At 36.1% G+C, this 10,193-nt stretch overlaps 1 long non-coding RNA gene across 2 annotated transcripts; it reads right to left on the minus strand.

The window, feature by feature from the left end:
- Window positions 1-3,985: 3,985 nt before the first annotated feature.
- On the minus strand, window positions 3,986-9,130 carry LOC125785965 (uncharacterized). 2 transcript variants are annotated; one of them, XR_007428228.1, is made up of 4 exons: window positions 8,432-9,130; window positions 7,466-7,658; window positions 6,719-6,832; window positions 3,986-4,443 (listed from the first exon to the last, which is right to left on the minus strand). It is a non-coding gene; the product is annotated as an uncharacterized LOC125785965 (long non-coding RNA). The 2 variants fall into 2 exon arrangements; XR_007428227.1 differs by lacking the exon at window positions 7,466-7,658 and having other exon boundaries at window positions 3,988-4,443.
- Between the last annotated feature and the right edge of the window lie 1,063 nt (window positions 9,131-10,193).

Below are 10,193 nucleotides of genomic sequence, written 5' to 3' on the forward strand. Positions count from 1 at the left end.
CCGTGCGCTCTCCCGACTGGACGTGTCTCGATGCGCGTTAAGTCCTACGAGTTATTTAGTTCTGCAATACCCGTCTTTCTTTCGCTTTTTATACAACTAAACTAGCACTGTCTTACAGGAGTCTTTGTTTGGCTTTATATCTTGCTGTATTCTGAGGGAAATATTATAAAAATATTAACGGACATCGCGAGAGTAACTTTTAGCGCCCACTACCAGACGCGTGTGCACGCAAAAGAGAGTCGGATTCTGCCTGCAAAATTCGGCACACCTGTTATATATAATATGATTTAAATACATTTTAATTAAATTATATATCGTGCTTTTCATCAAACCCGTCCACTCAGCTCAGAGCTCCACTTCAAATGCGCGATTCATGCTGGTACGCAGCTGCCCTGTACTAAGCTTTAAGTTTATTTGGGTGAGTAAAGCACGTGTGAAGCTCGTTAGCCCCTTAACAAAAAATATATCAGACAAAAAAGCACGTTAACTTTTACAAGACAAGACCCGCCGGCGTCCTATTTCTGATTGGATGGAAGGCTTGCATTGAGCTTTAAATGGTCTGCACACGTCAAACGTGGGGGGTGGGGGGGGGGGGGGATTTCTCCTGGATGCATTTATTCAGCCAGCATGTGTATATGTTCAGTTCCGTCAGCAGCTCACCTGATTTACCAAATTTACCAATTTACCAAACCAGGTGTTGATATGATGAGAACTAAAAATAACTTCACAAATTTGCACAATACTGTATATAGTTATTTTTTATAACTGCTTTGTTTTAAACATTTTGAAATGGTTGCCTACACTGGAAAATACTGGCGTATGTCTTTAAGGAGACGCCCAAGAGGACCCTCACGGTGGTTCTTTCCCAGCCAGTAGGTCCACTCAATAACTGACAGGTGCTCCTTTAACAGATTTTCAGTTCTGTTACCTCGTAGTCTCCAGATCTGGCCTTTGTAGATACCCCAAGCTCTTTCCAAATGCTGTGTATGACCACCACTCTGAGGGTCAACAAACCATCTCTTGTGGTTTACACTAAAATGTGTGTAACCTGCATTATGAAGAGCACCCATGTAAGCCCTCCATTGATCACTGATAATTGTTGAACCTCTACGTACATGCTTTCTGATAATTGGAAGTAAATGACGTCGAGATTTTTTTTCCACCAATCGGAGAATGGGTCTTCTTCTTTGTTCTCTGACGCCCAGTAATCCAAAAACCCACTTTCTTCTGTTCCAGGTCCGGCTAAATCTACCTCGACCATACTGTCAAAAACATAATACATTTTTAACAGTAGTTTTTCATTAGGACAAATTAAATGGCAAATTAAATTAACATTTACTCAACACTTGACATCCTTCACTCTATGCTGCAAGTTAATAACTTGCTCATTTTACATTCAGGTCAAAATATTTTACAAAATAAATTACTCACAAAATGAAAAATCTGAATAATCATTACATAATCATAATCAATTATTACTTTAGTCCTTTGTCATTATGTAAAACCTTATCTTATTTATTCTAATGTTTATTTACCATATAATCAATTAGTTTAACAATAATTGCAAAAAATGCTTTTCCTGTGTAAAGAAAAGAACCAAACATTTGCTGCTCAGCTTTTGTGTATTTCATGTCAATGGATTTATGTTCCTTTCAAATCACAGAAGCATATCAAAATGGCTGTCCATGAAACAGATATGCATGATAAAGATTAGAGATGTAATTATATGTTCTAAATTTAGTCACAATTATAGTGGTCAAAATTATCTATATATATATAAAATGTGCTAATATGTTTAAATAATACTAATACACAATGAGAAAACATTTCAGTAGCATTGCTGAGTTTGCCTGCAGAAGGCTCATGTCCATTTTTACCATGGCTTGACAGTAATTTGTTGCTGCTGTTCAATAAAATAATGTGGGTTTTTCCAACCACTGTTACCAATCACAGTTTTAATTATGATTAAAATATGAAATGATAAAGATAAAACCTTTCTGTAAACCACTGTAAAATTCATGATGGTTAGTACTAATACAGATAGAGTAGACACAGTGAAAATCTAACCTTGCGTCAAACTGATTAAATCACAAACTCTCACAAAAAATACAATGTTGCCTCAAATATTTTTTGTTCAAATATTATTTAAAAACATATAAAGCTAAAGATCAGGGTGCATTTCCTAAAACGTTACGCCACCGCTTAGTAAAGCTAAGTACTTTTTTTTTTGTTTACATTTCAAGTGTTTCCCAAAATCCTTTGTAACTTACATAGTAATTAATCAATCAAATATTATTCTGACTTTTAGCAACAATAATAGGAATTAAGGCATAAATAAAAATGTTATACCACATATAACCATAAATAAGTTAACATTAGCACTGTATAATCATTAGCTGTTTTGTTATTATATCATTAGTATTGTCATATAGAGCAATTACTTGATGAAATGAGCTTTCAGACCTGGAAATAATGCAAAGAAAACAAGTTCATATTCAAAAGGTTTTAAGAGTTCAGAAATCAATATTTGGTGGAATAACCCTGGTTTCTTTAAGCCTTTACTCCTGGTGCAAGAATACAAGCAGTTCAGTTTGGTGGTTTGATGGTTTGTGATCATCCATCTTCCTCTTGATTTGTAGTGAAAATTAACTTTCAATTTTAAAAGTTTTTTAGATCTTTTTAAGTATTATTGCTTAATATCCATTTGTAACATATTAAACATAATTATATGTAGTGTGTTTTACAGAAAAGTACAATAATGTTATCAATTAATAAATAATGATCTAAACATATTGCCTTTTTGGCAATTCTATGACCTATTTTAACATGAGTTATGAACTTACTTTTCTGTATTATATTCTAAATATAATAATTTCAGACAATAAAAACTACTTTGGCCATTCCAGAAGAATTCTTTGCTTTGCTTCTTTGATTTCTTTCCATTTCTAATTGTTGCATAAAAGGTTATTTTTTAGTGTATACGTTTCAATAAAATAAATAAATAAATAAAACTTTCTTTACGCATGATATGCAGTAGGAAGAAATTGTAACAATAATATTTTTAAGATTTTTTTTTATTGTCATGTTAGCAATTTAAATACGAATCTCTTATTAGTTAACTTAAAAGGCTTTTGTATTACTAAGAAACACACCGTAATCCAGGGCTGCACGATATTGGAAAATAGACATTTTTTGTTTTTTTCTGCGATAATATTGCAATATTAAACAATGCATGACATGACAACAGACCTGACCCGGCCCGAGCCCGACCCATAAACTGTCATTATGAGCCCGACCCGTAAACTAGCTGTTTTTGGGCTGTTTCAATGAGCGAAATCTGTTCAGCGTGCTGCCACTGTTGTGCCAAATCCAACTCCCCAAAGAATCAGACTCCACTTTGCAAGCAGGATTTCGCACAACACTGCCCGCTGTAAAACTGCTCGAGTGGAAACAGCGCTTATAAATAAATTAACAAACACAAAAACTAAGGGTTTTCTATCTATGATTTCAGATGGTATTAGTTTTATAAACACAGTACAGTTCCAGTTAGATACGTTTTACTTAGCTATATTGTGATTATCACGCCAGAGCTTTATATAAAATAAAAAATAGCATTAAAAAAACAGATGCCTATGTCTCAGACTATTTTCTGGAGCCGGACTTGACCTGACCTTGGCCCAAGTTTGAGTTCAGGCAGAAAATCTAAACTCTAATTCAGACCGACCGTGAACTGAGTCAGAGCTTTAGAGTCAGCCAAACACTCAAAACCCGAGACAACAACAAAAATCAAGCATTTAAATGGCCTTAAAACAGTAAATAACAGAGTTTTTCTGGGATTAAAAGCATGAATCCGTCCGTAACTGGAAAGATCTGTACAAAACTGTGCGGAGGTGCATAGCTTCGGACAGACTGTCTGCGCTGCGATTACATCACGTGTTAAGCCATGTGGAGGCAATGTGGTTACCTTGTATTTATGCCCGCTCGCTCCCCCCTCCCCAACCCCAGAATGCTGAGTATCTATTTCTTGTGTCAAGAATCAAAACATTGCAACATGACATGTTGGTTTTTATTGACTTGGGTAACATTGCATGTCCCGCGATGTGACTATTGCGCATGGGCACATCGCAATGACGAGGCTTAAACGACATATTGTGCAGCCCGACCGTAAACTTAAAATAAGAGCTGAAAATGCCAATATTTATTTTACAAAAAAGCACTAAACACAGCATCTTACCTTGCGTTTGTGGCAGAAGTTACTTTCGTCTATTACTACAAACTCCCTGTGTCCTCCCAGGTGTTGTCCTGTGCTTCTCCTTTTTCGCTTTAATGCTCTTTTGCAGATCATTCGCAGTTTTTTTACTCATTTTGGACAGCGTACGTGTGCTTCTAGAAACACCATCTTGAATTAGATCGATTTGTCGCAGCTTTAATCCCTGTGCAAACCTGTAAACAAAGAGAGTGTCTTAACTCTTAATATGTTTGTTATGTGTGCACTAAATAGTCTTGGCACTTTGGTAGATTTTTATACACAATGCTGTCCTGTAATCATGTTTCTGTAAAGCTGCTTTGTGCCAACACCAGTTGTAAAAAGCGCTATACAAATAAATTTCATTTGATTTGAATGCTGTTGATATAGTGTATATTAATGTATGTTACATTTTGTTACATAATTATTATTTTATACATCAGATATTTGAAGCTGTCATTTTGCTGCAATATTTTATATTTTTAATTAATTATGTATTTTCAGTGTTTTTTTATGGAGTGAATTTTGTAGCAAAAGTTTTACACAAAAAATAAAATCTGCTAACAAAATAAAAAAAATCAAAAGGAAAAAAATGTGTATTGCAAATTCAAAAGAGAAAAAAATATAGCAAATATATATTTTTAAATATCCTTGGTTACTTTATTATCCTTTGCAGTTTTATGAAAAATGTTTCAGTTTAGATTTTGTTAATCACTGCTTTTTTTGTTTTTGTGAATTTTCAGTGGATCTCCACTGGTCAGCTGGTTTTGGACTGACTGCTCGTACCCTGAACCCTCGTCTGAGACTGACCACACCCACTCTGACAGTTTCAAGAGTTCTTCCAAACACAGAGAGCGAACAGGTTCCAGTGCACAACAGCAGCAGATACTTTTACAATTAAATTTCATACAAATGGTTATGTTTAATGTTATATTCATTTTCTAAGCAAGTGTTTCACTCCATTAAAAAGCTTTCATTAGCAAGGTGTTCTAAATATTCATGCGCAAAGTATGATAGTTACCTAGTCAGTGAACTAGTGAGTTACCTAGTCAGTAAGCTGGTTAGTGAACTAGTGAGTTACCTAGTCAGTAAGCTGGTTAGTGAACTAGTGAGTTACCTAATTAGTGAGCTAGTGAGTTAACTACTTACCTAGTCAGTGATCTAGTGAGTTACTTAGTGAGCTAGTGAGTTACTTAGTTAGTGAGCTAGTGTGTTAGCTACTTACATAGTCAGTGAGCTATTGAGTTACCTATTTAGAGAGCTAGTAAGTTAATTACAGTGAAGTGAGTTAGCTAGGTGAATATTTAGAACACCTTGCTAACGTGAGCGTTTTAATGGAGTGAAACACTTGCTTAGAGGATAAATATAACAAACATAATGTTTGTATGAAATTGAATTGTAAAAGTAGCTGCTGCTGTTGTGCACTGGAAGCTGTTCGCTCTCGGTGTGGAAGAACTCCTGAAACTGGCGAGGTGGGTGTGGTCAGTCTCAGACCAGGGTTTAGGGTACTGAAGCAGAAGCAAACAAGAGACTCCAAAAGAATAAAAAAAACCCCAGAAAATTCACAAATGCACACAAATAAAAGCAAAGACTGACAAAATTCCAACTGAAATATTTTTTTTAAATAACTGCAAAGGATAGTAAAATACATTTAAAAATATATTTGCTATATATTTTTTCTCATTTGAATTTGCAACATAACATTTTTGCTTTTGATTCTTAACATTTTGATTGCAGATTTAATTTTTCTTTTGTGTAAAATAAATTTTGGCACAAAATTCACTCCATATTTTTTTTATTTAAATATACTGTTATCACAAAAATACACTGAAATATTGTGATATTATTTTAGGGCCATGTCGTCCACCCATACTTTAGTGCCAACTGCAGTCCTTGCAACTGAAAAGAATCTTTCGCATGCTTAACATGTGTTAGTAAATAGACATGTTGGAAAATTGCAGTTTGCTTGCTGTGTGGCAATATGGACAAAATTAAAAGAACACCTGCAAATTCAATGTTTTGTTTTTTTTTAATTAAAAACAGATTACCCAGCTTTTGTTGGAGTAACTGTCCTTACAGTCCATGAAAGAATTTCTACTAGATTTGGAGCATTGCTGTGAGGGATTGGCTGCAATCAATGACAAGAGTGCAGTGAGGTTAGGATTTTGGAAGAACCGTACCCCATCTCCTACTCCACATGTGCTAAATGTATTGGATGAAGTGCCCTCATTCCAGAGAACACATAATAATGTGTGTTTTTGGGCATGTGAGTCAGCAATTGGTGTAACTTAAAGTAGCAGAATGCATTTATCAAAAGGGTCTACAAACATTTAGCAATTAGTATGTCAAACAATTTAATAAAACAGGATTAATTCATTGAAAGCTATATTAGTCGACATACCCAGACATCCACTGTTGGGCTATACTTAAAACAGATTAAGCTACTTTTAAACTCAACAACTAATAACGCACCTGTATATAAACTGCATCCAACTTTGTAGACGGATCTTGCTCCTTTCAAATATGGATCCTGATCTGACAGACTTCGTGACATTTTTACCTCGATGAGTCTTATACCGGCACTCCCTAAAAAAAATAGGAAAATACAACATTAATATGCTATGTAAAAGCTGACCTTTGTAGTCGCTTTAGACTGTTTAAATAATGCTATAAAAAGAAACAGTTTTGTTGTTTTTATCTGCAATTGTCTATACATTTCTGCATACATTTCTGCAGAAACTCTAGTTCCATTTGTCCATTACAGAATTTGTGTCACTTGCTTGTTAAATTAAATATATGTTGCATTTTATTTTGAATGTTTAGCAGGTCTACAACCATGACCAAACTGACAAGGTGCCCAGTTTCCCAAATTATATTAGCATTAAAAACATCTTTACATGGAGAGAGTGCTCAGTGTGGAGCTCGCTCGACCATCTAAGAATCATCTTAGTGCTAAAAACCTTTTGGAAAACCCACCAAAGTTAACCAGCATGACCAAGTCTGACCACAGTATAACCAGATTCTCCAAACCAGTCAACCTTTGTGACCTGCTTGACGATCAACTGGGTTAAGTCGGAAAAATTAAAAAAAATCAAGAGCTGGTAACCAGTTAGCTTACCAGTATGTTTCCATTTTTTTACCCCTCTCCCAATTCTTGTTGAAAAAAATATATATAAACACAATAACATGAATTAAATACACATTTTAGCAGATTTTTACTAGTGAGGAAATTTGTTGAATCTTATCAGGGTACTGAGAGATGTGCAGCTATCTGGAGAAGCTCCTTAACTGGCTTCTGTTGTCACGTGGGACAACACTCGCACTCCAAGTTCAGAACGGTTTTTGGAGGTAACTGAGCCAGTTGAGGAGCCAACGTGGGTCGTCTGTATTCCGTGATGTCCTCGCTCTGAGTCTGGAGAAGAGAGTGTAATGGAGGGTGAGCGAAAAAGCAAAAGAATAAATGAACGGAAACGAAGAGCCATCGACGTAGACTCTGCTGGTAAGTTAAAAATTGTAACTAACTAAGTTGTGTGTGTAGCGCCCCCACCAGGTTCTGACACTACAAGAGATTAGTTTTGGTTGCCGCTAAACTCTGCAGGAGCATAGGATGTGCCTGGTGGATCCTACAAAATAATGCAATCAACTCGTTCACTAGGGTGAGGGGATATCTCCCTTCAGGGTCCAGAGTGTAGCTAGTTCCTTAGACCTACATAAATCTCCCATGCATCTGAACTTTTCTATTCCACTCTCTCATAGCACCCCATTGGATGAGTAAGTACGGGCTGCAGGCTGCGAAGCTCATTTCATTGTAGAAAACAATTGTGCTTGACACCAGAACTCATTTAAACACTATTAAAGTAATTAATTATGCAACTGATTGGAGATCAGTATTCTGAATGAAACTGTGATAACCCAATAACACAATGTACATAAAACAAAACACAGTTTTAATATTTTACCTCGCAATTCAGCTTGTAACTGGATTTTAACTTAATTACACTCAACTTTTAACCAAAAAAAAATGCTGAGCATGTGCATTCAATGAATTCAGAAGAACATTCACAGTACACGCAGACAGACACATAGAGACTTATAAAACCCGAGTTCAAAGACTATGAGGGAGCTACCCCCTTGTTGGTGCACGTTGGAGCTCAAAAAAACACCTCAGAGTTCAAGATTACTCACAGTTCAGTCTGAAGATTGAATATCCCAAAATGGTGGTCCGGTGGAGAGAAAAACAAACAAAAAAAATAATCCCCGAAAAATACCGACCAGAATAAACACCAGCGACGGGCTTTAACACTGCTTCTACACCTGGCTGCTCAACTCCTCCTTCCGATCAAGTTGCTATGGGTGGCAGCACGCAGTGACGAGCACCCCAAAAGCACAGATGAGTTCCAATCTCTTTCACACAAGCCCTCCCTGGTTCTCACTCTTTACAGTTGTCCAGTGGAATCCATGAAACAAGTCCCTCTTCAGCCACAATCTTCGCTCTCTCTCCCTTTCTCTCCCTCTCTCCTCTCTCCCTGCTCTTCTCCTCCGCGCTCTCTTTTAGCCCCCGCCCCTTTTCGTCTTCTCCCCGGAAAAAAACCCAGACCGAACATGTAAAAGTCTCTCTCTTTTTTTTTTCGAACAATAAATAAAAGTCCCATGGCAAGCACAAAATAAATGTTCACATGCATTTTAACACCATGTAAATGACAAAACTTAAATGTCAAAATATATATCTTCCCAGTTTCTTTAAAGTTTCTCTTATATTAACATATCTCTCAGCAACACATAACATGAACTTGGTACTGCTTCTATGTAACTCTGTGTTTGAAAGGAACAAACAGTCTTTGCTATGACTATCGGTACAGTTACAGATAAAGTTAACGTGGCTACATGTGTCTATCAGCTAATGGAAACAGTGAAGTTACTTTAGCTAACCTAGCTAACTAGCATGTAGGCTAAGAGTAACCAAACAGAGCCTGACGATGCAGCTATAGCTGAACTAGCAGGGCATTTGTGTTAGCTATGCTTACACGAAGAAAAACGAACCCTCGATTAGCTAAACCAGGCTGTTAGTAAGCAATCCGATTACACTAAGCTAATCGATTAACTAGCTAGCTAGATAGCAAGCTACTTTGTTAAACCATGCTAACCTAGCTAGGTTGCTAGATAACTAAGTAGCTCATTTGTTGAATTATTCTGTTTAAGTTATAACCAATGATGTAACTTAGTATGTGTATATTGGTTTCCACATTAATTTCAATTAAGAGCATTAGTTCAGTAACGGAAGGAAGTGTTAGAATGTCTGTCTGTAATGCACAAGAAAGAAGACCCCAATATGCAACTATAAAGTCTATATAATTAATAAACTTGTTCATTGTGTATTCTGATGTAAACAGCTCTCAAATATTGATATGTTAGTGTTATTTAAAACATTTAAAAATAAATTAAATACATTATCTATTGTAATAAATGCAGGATCTGAAAGGGTTAAATTACCATATTGAGATATTCTAAATGATGTACTTGTTTTTACACAGCATCTGAAGATGCCTGGCCAGTAGACTTGACGGTGTCATCAGAAATCCCTGAGTGCCTAAATCCACCTGCTGCCAGGCCAGCCATGGAAAACCCAGCTCCAGACAAAAAATCCAAGGGATCCACTCAAGGTATTAACAAGTTACTACGTTGGACCATGACAGCACCATGATGTGTAGATTAAACTGATTAATCCATATACTTTTAAATAATAGAAAAAAAAGTATTTAGGTTAAACTTATGTAAATGGTAATGCTTGTGATTTCCGATTGGCATAAATTACACAGGTAGTATTCTCAGATGAAGTCTGATGCTTATATCTGGTTCAAATTACACAACAAGTGTCAGGTTGTTGTGATGTTCACTATACCTGACTGGTTGTGCTGTAGTTGGGAATATTTCAGTTGTTGTGGTTTTC

This window comes from Astyanax mexicanus, chromosome 21 (genome assembly GCF_023375975.1).
Source record: "Astyanax mexicanus isolate ESR-SI-001 chromosome 21, AstMex3_surface, whole genome shotgun sequence".
Classification (NCBI taxonomy): domain Eukaryota; kingdom Metazoa; phylum Chordata; class Actinopteri; order Characiformes; family Acestrorhamphidae; genus Astyanax; species Astyanax mexicanus.